Genomic DNA, 20,314 nt, shown 5'->3' on the forward strand with positions numbered 1-20,314 from the left:
AGGACTGTGTGTTACTTCACACACTGGTTAGGAGCTAGGTTCTGAAGGCGGACTGCCTGTGTTTGAATTTAGTCTCCAATATTCACATGTTAGCTCTAGGATTTTAGCATTAATTAACTTTTCTCTATCTCAATTTCCTCTTCTTTAATGGCGATAACTATTAGTACCCCAATTTTAGAATTGTCATAACAATTAAATGGGACAGTCTGTGTACTAGCACCTAGCCTAATGCTTGGTATATAGGAAATCCTTAATAAATATTATTATATTATTACCATATAATATCAATACTATTTGAGGCTCCTCTATGTGAGAAGATTGTATTTCTTACTGCATTAAAGATAGACTTGGCTAAGTGACTTGCCTTTGCTAATGAAATATGAAGGGAATTGATGTATGTAACTTCCAAGCAGAAGCTTTTAGAACCAGTGTCCACCAGAGCTGTGCTCTCTTTGCCAAGAATATACTTTTGAGATATGTGCCATGCTGTATGTGTCTAAGCCTGCAAAAAGACACATCATGGAGGAGTCTGGAAGCTGAATTACTAAGGACCAATTTCATGAGCATGAAATAAACCTTTGAGATTTGAGGGAGCTGTTTGTGCATAATTTAGAGAAAGCAAATATGCCATGATAATTCATTGTCAGACTGTTACTTATTCACTGTCTTTATACCTGGAGGGCTTTGTTTCTTTTGTATAGAGTAAAATACATGTTCTGTGCCTTATTGAGGTTGATCATTTGTCCAAAGAAAGACTTGACCTCAAAGCACTGCCAGCTTTAAAAACAAGTTCATGTTACCCTCCACTCTCTTCCATCATTGTCTCATACTTGATACTTGGTTAAGAGTAACATGGCGATTTATGAAAACTTAGTTAAAACGCTGCTGCTTTCTCTTTTAAGAATTATCTGCCAGTGACACTCAGATCATTTAAAAGTTGCTTATTGCTATTCTTTTGCTTGGGAGAAATAATGCTTATAATTTTAAACATAAATTCACATTACTATAAATTATTAAAAGAAAATAGACAATGGTATAATGGGGATTAATTTACTTAATACTTTCTATGTGTTCCTGAATTGAATTAAAATAAAAATTGAAAATTCTGAAGTTACTGGAAAAGCTCGTTATGTAATAAAATCCAGAGATTAAATTTTTTAAACACTTGTTTATAAATTTTATGAATGATTCTTCTAGATTTTCCAACTCTACTTAACACTACATGATTATAGATTTCAGTGATTTTATTGATTATAGAATAACTTTTTGTTAATAATCACTCCTCAAATTAATCTTTTTCCTGCATTTAAACTTTCTTAATACTATATTTATTATTGTATCCTATCTTCTTAGGTAGTCATAGAACTATAGAAGAGAATGTGTTCCTTTACAGGCAATTACAATCACTTTTAGACAAGGAAGGTACATTCCCAGTGTTCTGAATGTTTAGAAATAATAACTGCAGAGTTACTAACAGTAGAATATATAGAATATAACCCTCCTTTCTGGAGGGTTATAGTGTTAAACTGTCTTTAAATACTAATCTGAATAATATCAATGTTGTGAAAAATATTTACTATGTATGTGATTTTGGCTAAGAAAGTAATGACTTAGAAAAGGATGGTAGACATACGTTCTCCCTCCCTCTCCCTCCTTCCTTCCCTCCCTTCCTCTTCTCTTCCTACCTTCCAACAGAAAAGGCAGATTGGGCAGGAATTTCACTTGAAGAAGGATGCTGACCCCAGAAGGTGTGTTAGATCAGAGAGGGGCTCTTAGTTCTGGAAAAATTAAGACCCAACTAAGGCCTTGGGCTATTACTTAGAACTTCTGGATCTCAGTTTCCTTATTTGTAAATATTGGATTAGATTTGATAACTAAAATCAGGGTTACAAACTTCTGAAACTCCCTGAAATTCTGTAACACAACACAGTCTTTTTAATAAATTAACAGAATTTTTCTAGTAGAGCCAATATCAATTTTTTGAAACTTAACTTTGGAGTTTTGGCAGATATTATAAGTTGATTCACTCATCCATTCAAACTCTCTTTCCCTTGTCATTCTCTAGTATAGAGGCTGGAAAAAAATATTAAGTTAAGAAATATGAAATAAAGTTTGTTATCCCAGCTTCCCTTCCCAACAGGGTTGATGGAATGACATAGTGTGGTTAATAAGAACTAGGTAGTAGTGTGTTTGTGAATTCTGATAAAGTTTCTATTTTCCTTGATACATATGTTACCCATTTTATATTCCCCTCACCTTTGCCTTTTCTTACTCTGTAGAAAGTAGATTTGATGTCTGGTGCAGCAACAGCCATTTTAGACAATAAGGAAAAGGCCTTGAAAAATCACAAAACCTTGGCCTTCTATTCTTGAGCTACCAAACCAATACCAGCAGCTTTCTATCTCCAGATTTCTTATTGTGTTAAAAAAAAAATAAATAAAACTTTTAGCTTGCCCAAGCTACTGTTTATTTAGATTTACCACAGCTGAAAGCAAACTTTAACTCTTAGAGGACTGAAAACAGACACCTTTAGAAAGGAAGGCATCCTTAAATGTGTATATATTTATTCATATGGCAAACATTATGCAGCTGGTTAAATAGCCTAAGTTCAAAGCGTAACATTAAATTTATGCTTTCACATCATAAAGTAACACTTTATAAGAGCTAAAATATAACTCAATTAGTTCAAGCATACTGAAAAACAGCCCACAAATAGCTTTAATTCATTCAAGTTCTTCCTTTAACTTAATTAGCATAAAATTTAGTTATGTTAAGAATTATTTTCTAACAAACACTTTAATTTACCCATCAGTATTATGTATAAATACAGGCATATGCATTTAAATATACATCTAGATTTTGAGATCTTTTCTTTCAATGTAAGCTTATTAGCTATAGATTTGAGGTACATAGGTCACTTTACATGAATATGAAAGCCTTTATTTTAAAAGGAATTCACTGTGAAAGTATAAAAAAGCAAGGCTTTTCTTTGATTGTTTCGTAATTCAAAAACTTGGTTTGACAGCCTGCTAACAGGAAAGTGATAATAGCACTTCAGATTTGCACATGACTAATTGCAGTTCAGAGTATTTCATAAATGAGCAAGGGGCTGTGGTTAAACTTGACTATGACCCACACATTTTTGCATAAGAAAGGCATTATTAAAAATAGAGGCAACATATTCATCTAGTTCCTATTCAGTATTTAGTTAAGAGAAAGAAATCCTTAATGGGTAACATTCCAACTTCTATTTCTGCACAGACCTCTCCCTTCAATGGGGAATTCCTGAACAGATGTTGACCCATGCAGGATCCATTGTTGCAGACCTAGAAATGGACAAAATTAATTCAGAAAAAAGTTATTTAATTCTTCTGAGGAGATTATCAGCAACCATGAGAAAAATTATTCTCAAAATAAAATGACTTCTAGGAAAAATTATCTCAGTGAAAAGTAGAACTTTTATGGAGAGGACTAATAATGTGTTCACATATTTTTTGGGGGGGTTACAAACAAAATGAAAACCCCATGATGGGAAGATGCTACAGTGGGTATACAGAATTGGCCTTTCAGGTTGGGTAGTTCAAGAGGCTCTGCCTGACGCTGGATATACCCTCTTCTCTTATTAAAGATGCACATGCTGACTCAGTTCTAAATCTGACCAGGGAACCCAAACTTCAGGGCCACCTTGCACAGAACACTTTCTGGGAAGTCACATACAAAGACTGGGAATGTTGCCCGTTATTCTTATAACTCTTATAGCTCTTTTTTTCATCCTTTCATGTATTATAGTATGCAAGGGAAGAGCCAGGTTTGGTGCATCTGAAGCTCAGACATATTTGGGGCCCTACTAAATAAAATAATACTAAATTATAAATACAGAGCCTTAGAAGGCATCTGTGCAAATGAGGGTCTCTGAAGTGGAAGCCTCATTTGCTTCATAGTAAATCTATCTCTGGTATATTATTCTAGCTAAATGTCTTTCTCCATTACTTCTAAATATTATGTCTTTTTAAATGGCATTACCCTAAAACTAATATTGAGAAAAAAATTTAGTGGGTATTCAATTAATTTTGTTCACAGGGTTGTAATTAAAGGCCGGGATTTTTTTTTTCATTTGTAAAAAATGTTACTTTTTAAACCTAATAGGAAATCATTTTCAAACATACTATATATCATAACCAAACACAAACAGGTCCTGAAAGGCTATCCCTCAGAGGTGATGACTGAAGAGAACTGAATCAAGCATAGCACTTGGTACTCCAATTTTAGGAAGTCAGGAAGGACTCTGCAGTCTGACTAGATAGGTCAGGCAAAAGTGTAACAGCAAACCCCCAAATCTTAGTGTTTTATTCCTTGCTGATGTTTATGTCCTCTGTGATATGGTGGAGGGCTCTGTGTGGCCTTCATTTCTGGAAGGGGCTGTCCTTATTTGCAAAAAATGCAAAAAAGGCTGAGGGCAAAGAGAAATAGAGGAACAACAGGAAGGTTGTTAGAAATTGCACTTGAAAGTGGCACATCACTTCTGCAAATATTTCATTGGCTAAAATAAGTCATAAGGGTATTAAGCGTTAGTGGGAGGTCTGGCCCCCTGGGGGGCTGCCACAAACATTTCAAACAGAAATAAAATTTATGCAATACTTTTCCCTAGAAAGAAAACTATACAACATCTAGCATCATCATCACCACCACCATCACAAATACCTCATTTATCTTCCCTCTGTGTCTAACATTTTTAAAGAATGGAGATTTATCATCAGGCTTTTACTTTTACTGAAAGAATTTCCTAGAGGGAAAATTTTTGTTTAAACCCAGTCTTGCAATCCATAACAGCCTATGGTGGTGGGGGCACAATGCTGATCTCTGGAGAAAAAAGTAAAAGTGAGAAAAAAGTAAAAGTAAAAATTCCAAAAATTGACATAGATATTCTCTACCCTGAAGGAGGCAGGACTGACTCCCCACTCCTTATGTGTGGGCTGTGCACACTGACTTCCTTCCAAACACGGTTTCACCCTGGTCAAAATCAACAGTGATAAATCATGTTGCTCACATGTACTCTTTCTATGATGTGCTAAAAAGGCACTTACCTCTATGATCTTCGTTCCAAATCCCGTAACCTCAATCGCATCATGAGAAAAATGTTAAGACAAATTGTAAAAGCGGGGCACCCTGCAATATACTTGATCATTATTCTTGAAAACTTTCTCATTGTCATGAGAAACAAGGGAAGTCTGAGAAACTGTCACAGCCATGAGGAGCCTGAGAAGCCATGGTCACTAAATAGAAGGGGGGATCCTTTATGGAATCCTCAAACAAAATACAGATGTTAGGTAAAAACCTAGGGAAATATGAATAAGCTATGGATTCCAGTTAATAATAATGTATCAACACTGGTGGGCTGCAGTTCATGGGGTCCCAAACAGTTGGACACATTTGTGGCTAACAGACACACATTAGTTCACTAATTGTAACAAGAATACAGTACTAATGTAAGATGTTAGTAACAGAAAAATTAAATGTGTATGTGTGAGAATATATGAGAACTCTCTACATTATCTTCTAAATTTCTCTAAAATATAGTCTGTTTAAAAAATTACAAGAAATATGAATGCGGTATCTATGTTCTCCCACTGTTCAGCTGTGTGAATGTGCTGTCGCTCAATTGTATCTGACTCTTGTGTGACCCCTGCTCAGTTGAGGAGAGAGTAAAACCAGAAAAAAAAAAAGTGTCATGAATGCTATAATTTCGGTTGGAACAGAGCTCGGTGGGAATGCCATCAGGACTTTTAAAAGAAACTTTTCTATTAAACTGTATCTTTTGAATATTTGAATCTCCAGTAGCACCTAGCAAGTACCTTGCTCAAAGGTGGCATTCAAATATCTAAGAGAATGACAAAGAATTCAGCTCCTTGTTGTAAAATGACCTAGATGAGGTAGACATAAAAAATTAGAGATAAGTAAAGAATAACAAGCCCTGTACCATTTCCCTAAAAGGTAAAAAGAAGTTCAGTTTGGCCAGACACACCTTTATTAAATAAATATCTGGTGAAATCCCAGCAATATGTCTTTTCTGTGCTTCAGAAAAGGTGTTTTTGGTACTTCAAAAATGACTTCCCATGGGAGAAAGTTTTTCTTGAGAGATAATAGAGGGAAAATTGTTTCCTTTTGAGTTAGTTCAGTTCAGTTCAGTCACTCAGTCGTGTCCGTTGTTTGCGACCCCATGAATCGCAGCATGCCAGGCCTCCCTGTCCATCACCAAAACTCCCAGAGTTTATCCAAACTCACGTCCATCGAGTTGGTGATGCCATCCAGCCATCTCATTCTCTGTTGTCCCCTTCTCCTCCTGCCCCCAATCCCTCCTAGCATCAGTAGGCAAACAAAAAATCTTTAAAAAAAAAAAAAAGGACACATGACCATTTCAGAAGGAGCTCCGTTTTAGAAAGTAAGGGGTGGAAAGTCACTAGATGTTTATACCTGCTTGTACTTAATTCATGCAGGAATGAGGAGTTTATTTTTGTCAGCACAACAGATTTCACCACTGAAAACCCATTACAAGATTCATTTTCCTAATTAATTCATTTCCTAGTGTAGACAGAAACTTAAGCTAGAGGAAGCTCTAGCACCAAAGGCCCTTTAGGAATGTGACCTTTTTATTTAAAGGTAGTGGTCACCTGATGGGAAGAACTGACTCATTGGAAAAGACCCTGATGCTGGGAAAGATTGAAAGCAGGAGGAGAAGGGGATGGCAGAGAATGAGATGGTTGGATGGCATCACTGACTCGATCGACATGAGTTTGAGCAAGCTCCAGGAGTTGGTGAAAGACAGGGAAGCCTAGCGTGCTGTAGTCCGTGGGGTTGCAAAGAGTCGGACATGACTGAGCCACGGAACTGAACTGGAACTGAACTGACCACGCTTGGAATGTGAATTCTCGATTAGTGCAAAGTGAGGGTTAAATCTAACCAGAGCACACCTTCATTCTTCTATGAATGCTGCGCTATTTTAAATCAAATTACAGGCACCATACCATGAACTTTCTCAAAATTATACTAGTCTTACAGCATTGGTAGTTTGGCTTTAATCTCAGGGATTAAACTGAACCCTGGCACTCACTGAGATACCCTGGTCAAATCACATCGCTCTTCTGGATCCAGTTTTCCCTCTGAAAATGAGGGCACTTGGTTATGTCTCTCCTGCTCTTTACATCCTAATCAGGAGTCAGCTCATGGATTTGAGTCCGTGTTTGAGATGCCATAGAAGAAACCATACATGTACATGTAGAAACACTAGCTTTAAGTTGTGTTAGGGTCAAATTATTATTAGCTTACACCATAAATATTATCCTCTTCGAATGATCACATATTATGATAAGTATGTTTCGGATTACATTAAAAAAATCTTTTAAGCGTTCTACGTTTTAAAGGATTCTGTAAGTATTAGTGATACTATAATATGGAGTAGGTTATAGAAGTTTTTTTTAAAAAAAAGTCCACAAAATGAACTTACTAACCGCTGAAGGAGATCACCTCTTGTTCTCGGACCTACTAACTCTACCTCTCTCCTCTTAGGTTGGTTTCAGAGCGGACGGCGCTCTGTTCAGTCTTAAGACGCCACAAACCTAATTTATGTTCCCAGTAGCAGTCACCATATTTCCTCACGTTTCCCATTTGGTCATTAAAACCCCAAATGGAAAATTCCCTTGAATGATCCTTTAAACTCCAACCATCTCTAGGGACGCTCCAGGTACCGCCCCACAGCGCTCTCCTCGCTCAAAAAGAAGTCCGGGAGCTGTGGAGCCTCGGACACGGCGCGGCGCGCACCTGAGAGGCTGGCGCCTTCGCCTCACCGTCCTCGGCCGGGCCGCGGGCAGCCCAGGGACCGGCGGGCGGAACGAGCGCCCCGACCGCCCCGCCAGCACCTTGCGTCCCGCGTGGGCGTGTTTGGCTTCGGAAATCCCGGGTCGTCTCAGGCGCCCGGTCCTTCCCCGGGAAACAATCGCCGGTCCAGCGCGGAGTTCCCCGCCGCTCGACTCCAGGCGGCTCCCTGGGTTCCCCCAGTCCCTTCCGCATCCTTCCCGGCGTCTCGGCCGCGCGCCCAGGTGTCCCCGCGCCCCGCGCTGCCCCGCGCCCGGGCCTCCCGGCTCTCCAGCGCTGGGGTCCGCGCTCCCGCCGCGGGTCCAGCCTCTCCTCCCGCCCGGCTCCGCCCAGCCTCCGCCGCGCCGGGGCTCCCGGCCCGGCCTCCCAGTCTCCCTCCCACCTCCGCCCCCCACCCCCGCCCAGAGAGTTGCTATTTTTAGCCAATCCTCCGCGCGCCGCCACCGGCTCTGCTCACAGCTCGCAGCCGCGCGGCCGCCCTGCCGAACCACCCCCCAACCCCGCGCCGCGGTGGCCGCGGCGGCGGCGGCGGCGCATCCCGCACATCGCGTAGCGCGCACCGCGCGCACCCAGCCCGCCCCGCCGCTCCCGCCGCCCTCGCCGCCGTCTCCTCCTCAGGCGCCTGTCGCGGCCGGTAAGTCCCTGCTGGCGGAGCAGCGGCGGTCCCCGAGTCAACTTTCAGTCACCCCTGTGCTTCTGCCTCGCCATTCTCTTCCCCGCGAACCATGGCTGTTGGGCGAAGGGGGAGAAGTTAGGGGGTCGTCGGAGCGGGGCGAAGGAGGGCGCGATAGCCCTGGCGGGAGCGGGCGGAGGTGAGTGGCACCGCAGCCTGGTCGCCGGCTGGTGCCCGGGGAGAGCCCTGGGAACGCGGGCCGAGCGTCCTCCGGATGCTCCGCTGGATTCCCCGCCGGGGCTCCCCAGGTTAAGAGAATCCCCGTCGGGACCCCGTCACAGCTTGCCTGGCATCTCGCAGCCCGGAGGTTGGTGAGTTGAAGGGCGCCTTTGTCACAAGTTCGGGGCCAGGTGATCTTTTTGGTGCAGAGCTTGACATTTGCTAGACTGAGGCGAGGGTTCATGCCCCCCGCCCCCCGACGCACACCCCCCAGTGGATGCTGGAGTCGAGTTATGAATGAAAAGTTTGTACTGCCAACGTGTTGCTTGAGGGGAGCAACGCTTAGTGGGGGTCCCTTTGACGTTTCATGGGGGACCTCAGTTCCAAGTCCTTACGTCTGAATTCTGTGTTTAAGAAAAGTTCTGGAGCCTGGGCCATGGGAGATAAAGCTGTTGCTTGGCTAGTGGAAGGAGAGTGATGAATCGTAAACTTCCTGAGGTAAACTGGTTAATTAAAGGCCACCTGAGGGTGTCACAGCGGGACCTGAGGGAGCCGGGGAGGGACGGGGGCGTTCCCCGAGAGCCGAGCGGGCGGCGGTGGTCTGGCTTGGGAGGTTGCCCCCTGGTCTGCAGTGAGCGGTCCGGGGCCTGAGCGCGGGCACCGGAGCGGGACGGGGGAGAGGAGAGGGGCTGCGGGAGCCGAGGACGCGGTTCCCGGGCTGTGAACTGCAGGTTCCGCAGAGTCTCCCGTGCTCCAATTTCCGGAAGATCTTTTCGTGCTTGTTTCCCCTGCCCGGGAGGTGTGTATAATCTCCTGAAAGGAACTTGTAGATTAAGTAACTAACATTTTGAAATCTGTGAGAAATGAAATATCTACACAGATCCCATTATATGTCTGTGTTGTGTGTAGTAATAATGCATGTGTGTGTGTAAAATGTGGGAGTGAGGTAAGAAGGGCTTTAAAAGTTTAACTGGAAAAGAAAATGAAGAGTTAATTTTTTTTCTCCCCAAGTGGCATAACAATGCTTATTCAACAAATATTCTTGGTGTGCTGAGATTTATCATAAAGGTAAGATTTAGGAATTACAGGTATTTGGAGTACAATTATGTTTTCAAATCTGGCAGTTATTGACATCTAGGGAAAGGGAATAAGTACATAGAGAATCTATATTAAAGAAAAATAAATTATTTGGAAAGAAAATCCTTAGACATCTGAAAAGGTCTGGATGTTATTTTCTGATGTTCTAGAAATCTTTTAAATCCCGTAATTAATAACAGCCCAGAATAAGTTGCAGTTGGTAAATGAGGACAATTAAAATTATCATGTTTGGAAGGGATATCTTTTGAACTACTCTTTGGTACTTTGGATGTTTATTATGGAAATTATTGTGATATTTGCTTTTTACCACAGATAATTAGTCCTTCTTTTCCTTTTAAACCACTGTTCCAGTTTGGATCAATTTAATTACTCAAACATCAAATCACTGACATGCCTTCTGGAAAGCATTTGTTTTTGTTTTTTTGGAAGGCATTTGTATTTAAAATGTTTAATGAGATTATTATATTTTCAAAAGGACAATAATTTTGTCAGTTGTAAAGCTTTCTTGTAATTTATTTTCATCCATTTTGTTTGAATGAGGCAAATCTCAAGAAGAGAAGCATTTTCTTGGGACATGTTATTTTCTGTGTGGGGAAAAAGTGAATGTTTTCATATGTGTTTCAGTCTCAAACAGGTGCATATAGAGTAGGAATCCTGAATCTGACTTTTGATATCAGCCCGCCAGCTAGAGGGAGAGATGCTTTCCCCTTTCTCTTCCTGAATCGGTCATCCCTGCTACAGATTGGACACCATTAGATACATATTTGGTTGTGCAGAAGGAAGTTTAGAGTTTTAAGCTAAGTACCAGTTTAAGGTTAGGAGGGAGGTGGGCTTTTTGCTTCTCTTTTTTTTCCTTCAGTCTTCCTGTTTCTCTCCTTCTGCAATTGATTCAGCCTGTTGGTCTGGTCTTTATTGGAAAATCAGACCAAATACTCTGGCTGGAGAGTGGCGTATTAAACTGCTATCTTCTGTAAAAAATAAGAAAGGCTCTTCCGAAATTAAAAAGGTTATTTTATAAATTGTCGCAGACTGTTGCAATTGTTTTGTGCTTATTATTATGGTAGACAGAGTTGCTTTATGAAGTTACTGGCACTATCTGTAAATACTTATTGTGTATATTTGGCATGTATTCGGATAATATTTGGGTTTTAAGGAGTTTTAAATCATGAAGGTAACTGACCAGATAACCTTTTTAATTAACTAGTTTAAATGATACACATAGTTCACATTTATATTAATCTCTGTGTTGAAGGTTGTTTTAGGGTTGCAAAGTTTTCATTTCTTTTTATTAGCATTACTTCTATTTTGAATTTGCTTAAATATTACAGCATGTTATATTGTAATTTATACTTGCTCAGTGGGGAAGGTGTAGGTTATTCTTAAATAGCGATACGGAGAAGTAGCTAACAAGGAGAGTCATTTGAGAAGCATATGGACATCATAAAATCCTTCTGTATGTAGCATCTGTACCTTCTCATTAGTGAAATATTGTAGTCATGGACATTTTTTGTTATTACATCCAAATATGGCTTTTTATTTTTGCTTCCATAGAATGTTTTAAAAATGTAATTTATATGAGTATTTAAGTTAGTGGGAGCTTTTGTTGTTTGAAGCCCTTTGCTTTCAACAAAGACATCATACTTAATTTTTATCCTACGTATCCACAGATACATACTGTTGTTTCCTAGCTTGTGGTTATAACTCTTACCTTTTCTGGTGATTCTTCAAAACATTTGAGAGATAGGTAGGAAGATACCTTGTTCTCATTTTCAGAAGGAGGCAGCAGGTACACTGATAGACCCAAGGTCACACACCAGTGATTCAGTGTGAAACTGAGGATAACATCTATATTTCCTGTATCCTGTTCACAATGGCAAGCTGCTCCCATGGCTATGTTATGACATTTCCATAAATTAAACTTTCCTAGATGTTTACATAAACCTGCTTTTTTTTTTTTTTGGTTCCACCTCAGGGCATACTGAACTTAGAAGACCAGGGATCAAACTTGCACCCCCTGCAGTGCAAGTGTGGAGTCTTAACCAATAGACTGCCAGGGAAGCCCCAAACTTTCCTAGATGTTTAAAATGCTGAACTTGGTAGATGTGCAGGTAGATTTTATGCCAGTCAGTATAGTCCTAAGTGACTGGGCCCTTACTGTTGCCTGCTGGTTGGGGAGAACCATGACTCTAGTAACTGGTTTTAAATCAGTTATACCCACCTCTGAGGGGTATCCACTCTTCCAGTCAGTCCATATCCCATACATCCCTTTGCCCCCTTAGCAACTGCATGCTGCCCTTTTATTGGTCAGAGCTTCTTTGAAGTTTATCAGCATAGTTGTTAAGCTTGAGGATCATCAGGCTCACTGGTGAGAGAACTCAGAATGTGATTTTTGAAGAGTATTGACAGAGAACAGTAATGGAAGTCCACTATATAAGCAGCCAGTATCAATTAAGGTACATGTTGTTTGGGGTGTTAGGACATCCACTTTCTTATATTAGCTCTGCTTCTTTAAATAGAGAGTTTATGCAGTTATCTAGTCATTTCTTTCTGTATAGACCTCTTGTCTTGATAAATCAGACTTTAACAAAAAGAAAAAGGATGGCAATTTGTTCTTCTGTAGGGACGGTATTAATACTTTTATGACTTTTTCTTCATACTCCCAGATAATCTCTCCTTCAAATTTCACCAGAATTTTTGGGAGTAATTGCCCACATTATTTGTGAGAGCCAAGGTGACAGACTTTTGATATCAAATTATTAGATTTAAAAGTGGAATACATTATTAGGATGCAGAAGAAATCTTTGTAATTTCATAGAAAGTAGTATTGATAATATGTAATCTTACACAAGCTCTCATGTATTTGATGAAAGTACTTCCAGTATTTTAGAATAAGCAGATGGTACCAGGAGCTCTCTACTCTATTAGGTTAATGTGTGTGTGTGTGTGTGTGTGTGTGTGTGTGTGTGTGTGTGTATACATAAAACTTTTCTTCCCCCTAAATGTATGTTTTATGAGAGCTCATTAAAATCATTTTTAAATGTGAAATATTGAAAAAGAAGTGACTATTCAAGGGTGACTTGCTGTTTGCTATAATGAATTCTGTTTAGAACACCCAAAGAAGAAAACTCCCATTCTTTATATTCTTTGCTGCACCAGAGAGAGTATAGACTGCTGGTGAGATTGAGAAAAGTCGAGGTTACTGGAAATGATACGTTCTTCGCATTTCTACAGAATCTGTGATAAGAAGATGGGTATAGACTAGTCTAGTTTGAATGGAATAGTGATGAGAGGAATTTGAATTGGCCACTAGAAGAAGAATAAGATTCGGATCACTCAAATATCACTGAAGATATTTGGTAGCAAATCATCAAAATTAACTTTAGTTACTTTAGGTATTACATAAACTTAGTAGACAGTTTGTTTTCTGTTGCTTTGTAACACATTACTACGAATTTAGTAGCTTAAAAAATGCATACTTACGATCTCAGTTTCATTGCTCCAGAGTTCACACGTGGCTCAACTGGATCCTCTGTTTAGGCATCTGACCAGGTGTCCATCACTGCTGCTGTGTTATCAGAGATTCACTGGGGAAAGACCTGCTTCCACGCTTTCTTAGGTTGTTGGTAAAATTCATCTCCTGTGGTTGTAGGACTGAGGTCTCCATTTTCTTGTTGGCTGTCAGAGACCACTCACAGCTCCTAGAGCCTGCCTGCTGTTCTTTGCCATGTGACCCTCTCACAGGCATGAGTGACCCTCTTACAGCATGGCATCCGCTATTCAAAGCCAGTTAGAATCTTTTGCTCCCATACACTATAACATATATGAGTAACGTGACATCACCTTTTCATATAACAATCTAATCAAGAGTGACATCCATCACCTTTGCCATCTTTTATTTGTTAGAAGCAAGTCATGTGTTCTACCCAAACTTAAGGGGAGGGAACTATACAAGGACATGACTCATTGGAGGTTACCTTAGCATATCTCCACCACATTGACTAGTTCACAGAATCTCTGGGCTAGACAACAGACCTGGCTTAGAAGCCACTTAGTCAGAAAGGTGCTCAGAATCACTCTGAAGAACTGATTCCGTCACTGTTGGCACAACCAACTTCTAGAGGGGAATATGGACTCTTTCTTAAGAGAGGATACGCCATATACTAATAGTGGGGTTCAGTTGTTCATGACCAGAAAGAATGATGTATTCACTGCTAAGAAAGGAAGGAGAAATATTATGATCAAATGATTGTTTAATGAAATGTTGAAGTTTTTGACCAAGGTAGGCATGATGACCATCTGCAGATGGGATTGAACTGTAGAGTAGCTAGAGCTATGCAACTCTTTAGAAAGAAAACTCTCTTGGGATTTAGGAGAATGGTGGTGGTGAGGCCTCATTTAGGAATGGTGGTTATAAGCAAGGAGTCTGAATCACTGGTGTGAATGTTAGTCTAGGAATTAATTAGTCTCCAATGTATTCCACATGGGAGAGATTTTTAAGGGACTGGGTCCACCAATCCTTAGAGGGAACCAACCCTGTGATTTAGAGTCCCACAGCATGGTCTCCTTTTATCTTGGAGGTTAGAGACCCTCTTAGGTTCACTGTACATCTGTGGCCCAGTGACTACGGGGCATTGTTTAGGGGAATGGGGGTCAGTTGAGAATAACTAATGTCCAAACTCTTTGCAGGAATGATTTTATCTAATCTTCCTCTCATCTCTAGCAACTGAGTTCAACTTTCCCTAGTTCCACCTCCTCTTTCTTCCTTCCTCTCTCCCCAGATAAATGGAGGCTTTGAAAGGTGAAATGCTAATAGTCATTTAGATAGGAGTGGAACCAGGGTTTGAATATAGGTCTGATTTCAAAACCCATAGTCTTGTAATACACATCCCATACTCACATGCAGTAAGCGAAGTTTCCAGGGCAAAAGCTTGTTTTGTTTTTTTTTTTTCCATTGAAATGAATCTCAGCACTACAGTTGCTCTTGGATTCCTTCATTCATCTTGAGAGAGCTGGGTACTGGAAGATGAGGGTTAGAGAGAGGAGTGAGAGAGTGTGCTGCATCATGCATCCTTTTATTTTCCCAGCAGGAAGTACAGATTATCTGTCTCCCTTCCATATAAAAAGTAAGAATTTGAAAAAAAAGAAAAGTAAGAATGTGGAGTGGAGTCTCTGTATTTTTATTTCTACTTATCGTTTTGGCAGAAATAAAACACTCTGTGTCTCCTTTCTCTCCTATATGTAGATTTCTACTGTTAAATTCAATCAGGAAACTATGAATTCTCATTGCCTTTTTGGTCATAGGGTTCTTTCTATAGCTTTTTCAGTAGATGCCACTGTTTTGATCTACTTGAAAAGTCTATTGAGACATTCCTCCTTTGTTCTTCTGTTACTCAGTTCCCCTTTCTACTCTGTGGTGCCTCTGAATTCTATTCATAGATATTCTACTTTTCTCCCCTTCTGTTTTATGTACTTAAATCTCTTCTTTAAATGGATCCAGTTCCATTGATCGGAATCATTGGCCCAGATCCCCTTGCTGCTCTATTGCAAAATACAAGCTCAGTGTGGGACTCATCTGTATTCTGTTAATTTTACAGAGTTGTACCCTGTGTCCCAGCATGGATTGAGGAAGATTTCCTGGGTATTTGAGTATTTCCTTTAAGATTTCCCTGGGTATTTGAATCAAAATGTAAATATTTAAAACTGAGTATCCCCGAAGTGCACTCTGATTGAGGTAAGGTGTATACCTATGAACCATTTCTCTGTGGCAGGTAGGTGGGGTATTGGGACGGCACCATCCTGGCTCCGGTGCCTGCCCTTCTGGAGTACAACTGTTCTCAAAGAGGGAAATTGTGAGCCACTCAGCCTGATTATGGGTGACTGTAGTAACTTCATCAGAGAAGCTACAGCTGAGGAATTTTTGAAGTAAACATATTTCTTCACACAGGTTTTAGATTTCTAACTGAGTTTAGGCTAGATTTGACTCTAAAAGCCAAAGCTCCTTAGTGTGACACCTAGATTCTCTCAGAGACTGGACCTAGCCTAGCTTTATTATCTTCCCATTTTTAACTCTTGCCACTCCCTGCCTTACACCTTTAAGGATTTAAGCCTTAAGCCTGGAGCTACCAAGTGGTTTAGATTTTAGATGATGGGAAAGACAGCTTGAGAGAATAAATCAGCCTGTAAAGAAAAGATGTGCGTGTATGCGTGTGTGAGTGCATGAGTGTGTGTATGCATGCACGCGGTGGGAAGGGAACAAGTAGTCAGAGCACTTCAGTTTTTCAGTTCCTGCACCCATGCATGCTCAAGGCTGTTCTATCACTGATTTTTCTGGGATTGTGTTACATGAGCAATAAATTGAATTTCTGCCCCCTGCAGTCAAGAGTACTCTGTAGTAGAGATTTCTGTTAGCCAAGCATTTGCAGTGTGTTTTTTGAACCTACTGCTCCCAGAAACTACCATATCCATCTCTTACCTAACTCACACTTTCCTCCTCTGTGGTTTTACTTAAGAAACTGTCCCTTTTCTGCTTTCCTTTTTTCTCTGGGCCCAACTTATGTCCTTCTTCTTTTGTGATGCTTCCTCTTGATTTTGGCAGCTTACGGTGATCTCGTTCTTCTCTGAGTTCCTGCAGTAATATAGAACTATGACAATGGTTCACACAGGCTTACAAGGTGAATTTAGTATCAATTTGATTAAGAAAATCCATAATAAAAAAAAAGGCTACTGTATGAGTGAAGTCTTTACAAAATTGGCCTTTTATTACTCAGAACAGCATCTTTATACTTTTGAAATATGTTGTGTGAAAGTCACTCGATCGTGTCCGGCTCTTTGCAACCCCATGGACTACACAGTCCATGGAATTCTCCAGGCCAGAATACTGGAGTGGGTAGCTTTTCCCTTATCCAGGAGATCTTCCCAACCCACGGATTGAACCCAGGTCTCCTGCGTTGCAGGCAGATTCTTTACCATCTGAGCCACAAGAGAAGCCCAAGAATACTGGAGTGGGTAGCCTATCCCTTCACCAGTGGATCTTCCTGACCCTGGAATCGAACTGGGGTCTCCTGCATTGCAGGCACATTCTTTACCAACTGAGCTATCAGGGAAGTCCTTGAAGTATGGTAATATATTTAATATATGGAACGATTTAAATGTGTTTGTGATTTCTTTTCATTTCCTCTGTGGCTGACTAGAGAGAGGTCCAAGGCCTCCCACATCTAGATAGAAAGGAGAGAAGAGAGGGGTTGGCTTCTTAACGCGCACTCTCTTTAAATAGGACACCGTAGAAGGAGTGGTAGCAAAGATGACTGGTCTGAATGGGGTGAGCCTGTGCTGTGCTGTGTTTAGTTGCTCAGCCGTGTCTGACTCTGTGGACTGTAGCCCGCCATGCTCCTCTCCTGCCATGTCCATGGGATTCTCCAGGCAAGAATACTGGAGTGGGTTGCCATGCCTTCCTTCAGGGGATCTCCCCAACCCAGGGATCAAACCCAGGTCTCCTGAATTGCATGTGGACTCTTTACCATCCGAGTCACGAGGGAAACCCAAGAATACTGAAGTGGGTAGACTATCCCTGACCCAGGAATCAAACCGGGGTCTCCTGGATTGCAGGTGGATTCTTTACCAGCTGAGTTACCTGGTAAGCCCAGTGTTAACCTAGGTTATCCTTATTAAACATTTCACTTATGTATGTAGGAACACAGTACAACATACAAACACTTTTACTTACAATTTTACTTACAAATTTCACAAATTATAAAACCGAAGCCAATGAGAAAATATTAAATGTGAGCAACAGAATTGATGAAATTAAAAGGTACAACATTGAATTATTTTGCAAATGATATTGTATTGTTGAAATTACATTGCCAGTGTTGGGTTTAAGAGTATAAAAGATGTAGCCTCAGGTTCTATTCTTATTTAATCTGTTTCTGTTTTATATTAATATAGAAAGTGTCCTTTTAAAATGTAGATTAAAAATTACCATCAAAGCTTCGTTTGCTGGTTCAAGGTAATCAGACTTCATACGTGATGAAAACTCTTACCAGTAAATAATCTTCAAATGTCAGTTTTAATGAAGTATCACCATAACTTCTTTTTGTTCTCTTAAAGATGTGATTAGCATTGCGAAGTTCCTGAATTCTAAATCAAATGTGTAAGCTGTACCCAAAGACTGCAGGAGTGGAGAACAGGCCGCACAGGAGCTGCACAGAGACAGGATGCACGCATCACCTTCACTCATCATGATGGTGGTTTTAACCACGATAGTGCAGGCACTGTGGACGCCTCTGCTACCATGTGTCTGCGTGCATGCTAAGTCGCCTCAGTCGTGTCCGACTCTTCGTGACCCCATGGACTGTAGCCCGCCAGGCGCCTCTGTCCTAGGGAATTCTCTAGGCAAGAATGCTGGAGTGGGTTGCCATGCCCTCCTCCAGGGGATCTTCCCAACCCAGGGATTGAACCCGTGTCGCTTAATGTTTCCTGCATTCGCAGGTGGGCTCTTTGTAGCACTGGTGCCACCTGGGAAGCCCTACCCTGTGCCCTCTAATGGCTCAGTTCATCCTCACCCCCTCCCACCCCATCAGACTTTATTTATTCAGCAAACTATGTAGGCCTTCACCTAGTACATGCATGATTGAGAACACCAACAGCAGATGCCAGAATGAAAATTCATTGGTGGTGTTTAGTTTTAAGATGCTTATCCAGAAATTAATTAGAATGCATTTATATGCATTTTTAAGATTATTGTTCCAATGAAAAGGCAAAATGGAAGAAATAATTCCACATCAAACTCAGTGGATCTCAGTTTGAAGACATAGTCTCAAATATTAATTGCCACTTAAAACATTTCACTTCCTACTCTGTGCTGTGTGTCATTTTTGTTGTTTAGCTGCCCAGTCGTGTCTGACTCTTTTGTGATCCCATGGACTGTAGCCCACCAGGCTTCTCTGTCCATGGGGTTTCCCAAGGAAGATTACTGGAGTGGGTTATCATTTCTTTCTCCAGGGGATCTTCCCAACCCAGGGATAGAACCCGTGTCTTTGGCATTGGTAGGCAGATTCTTTACCACTGAGCCACCGGGGAAGCCCTGTGTGTCATTAGCCAGGTTGTAAGTCCCTTGAAGGCAGAGAGAACTTGGTTACTGTTTTTTGTTTTCTTCTACATCACTAAGTGCATTTCTGATAGTTGGACCCAATACCCAAGTATTTGGTGTTTGATCAACTCTTTATAGTCATTATTTCTTACTGTTCTTGTGAGCTCCTTGAATGCAGGGAATGTTTTGTTTTAATCTGTGGATTCCAAATTCCTAGCATAGTGACTCTCACATGAGGAATGCTCAATAAATTGTTCTACAAGAAAGAATGGGTGAGTTATTGGCTTTGTGTGTGTGTGTGTGTGTGTGTGTGTTAGTTTCATCTTTCACATACAAGGCATATCCAGTAGCTGTATAGGTCAGTGCTTTTCAATAGAAATATTCTGTCTGTGTCTTTTGAGCACTTGAAAACTGGGAGTTAGGCTGAGAGCCTGCATCATTTACTTTTAATTACATATATATATACACATATACACACACATGCCTGACATACACACACACACATACACACACAGAGACACACACATATATATACTTATAAAATATACAGTAGTAGCCCTTTGGGGCTTCCCAGGTAGCTCAGCCGGTAAAGAATCTGCCTGCAATGCAGTAGACCCTAGTTTGATTCCTGGGTCGGGAAGTTACCCTGGAGAAGGGAAAGGCTTTCCACTTCAGTATTCTTGGGCTTCCCTGGTGACTTGGGTGGTAAAGAATCCTCCTGCAATGAGGGAGACCTGGGTTCGATCCCTGGGTCAGGAAGATCCCCTGGAGGAGGGCATGGAAACCCACTCCAGTATTCTTGCCTGGAGAATCCCATGGAGCGAGGAGCCTGGCGGGCTACAGTCCATGGGGTCGCACAGAGCTGGAGATGACTAAAGCAACTAGGCAGTAGCAACAGCAGTCTTTTATCCATGGCCTGTGGTCTGAAAATATTAAATGAAAAATTCCAAAAATAAACAATTCACAAGTTTTAAATTGCATGCCATTGTGGGCAGTGTGATGAAATCTCTTGCTGTCACACTCTGTCCTGCCTGGGTTGTGAATCATCCCTTTGTCCAGTGTATCCACACTGTATATGCTTCTGGCCTGTTTGTCACTTAGCGGCTTTCTTAGTTTTCAGGTTGACTGTCTCATTATTATAGTTCTCGTGCTCAAGTAATCCTTATTTTATTTAATAATGGCCACAAAGTGCAAGAGTAGTGATGCTGGCAGTTTGGATATTCTCTTACTGTGCCTAATTTATAGATTAAATTTAGTCTTAAGTGTGTGTATACACACACACACACACACACACACGCACACACACATATGAAAAAACATAGGGTATGTAGGGTTGGTACTGTCGTCTTTTCAGGCCTCCTCTGAGGGTCTTGGAATGTATCCTCTGCAGATAAAATGGGGATGGGACTACTGTACAAGCATGTGGC

General features: G+C 41.0%; 1 protein-coding gene across 7 annotated transcripts in view; it reads left to right on the plus strand.

Moving 5' to 3' along the window:
* The first annotated feature begins 8,332 nt into the window (after nt 1-8,332).
* The window catches only part of HDAC9 (histone deacetylase 9), a 980,387-nt gene continuing 968,405 nt past the window's right edge, over nt 8,333-20,314 (plus strand). Inside the window, exon 1 of one of the 7 annotated variants that reach the window (XM_043462784.1) lies at nt 8,333-8,503. The gene's annotated coding sequence lies outside the window, so the exon portion shown is untranslated. The remainder of the gene's footprint in view (nt 8,504-20,314) is intronic. The other 6 variants (XM_043462790.1, XM_043462787.1, XM_043462788.1 and 3 more) reach the window with 6 other exon arrangements.

The sequence above is a fragment of the Cervus canadensis genome, chromosome 3 (assembly GCF_019320065.1).
Source record: "Cervus canadensis isolate Bull #8, Minnesota chromosome 3, ASM1932006v1, whole genome shotgun sequence".
Classification (NCBI taxonomy): Eukaryota; Metazoa; Chordata; class Mammalia; order Artiodactyla; family Cervidae; genus Cervus; species Cervus canadensis.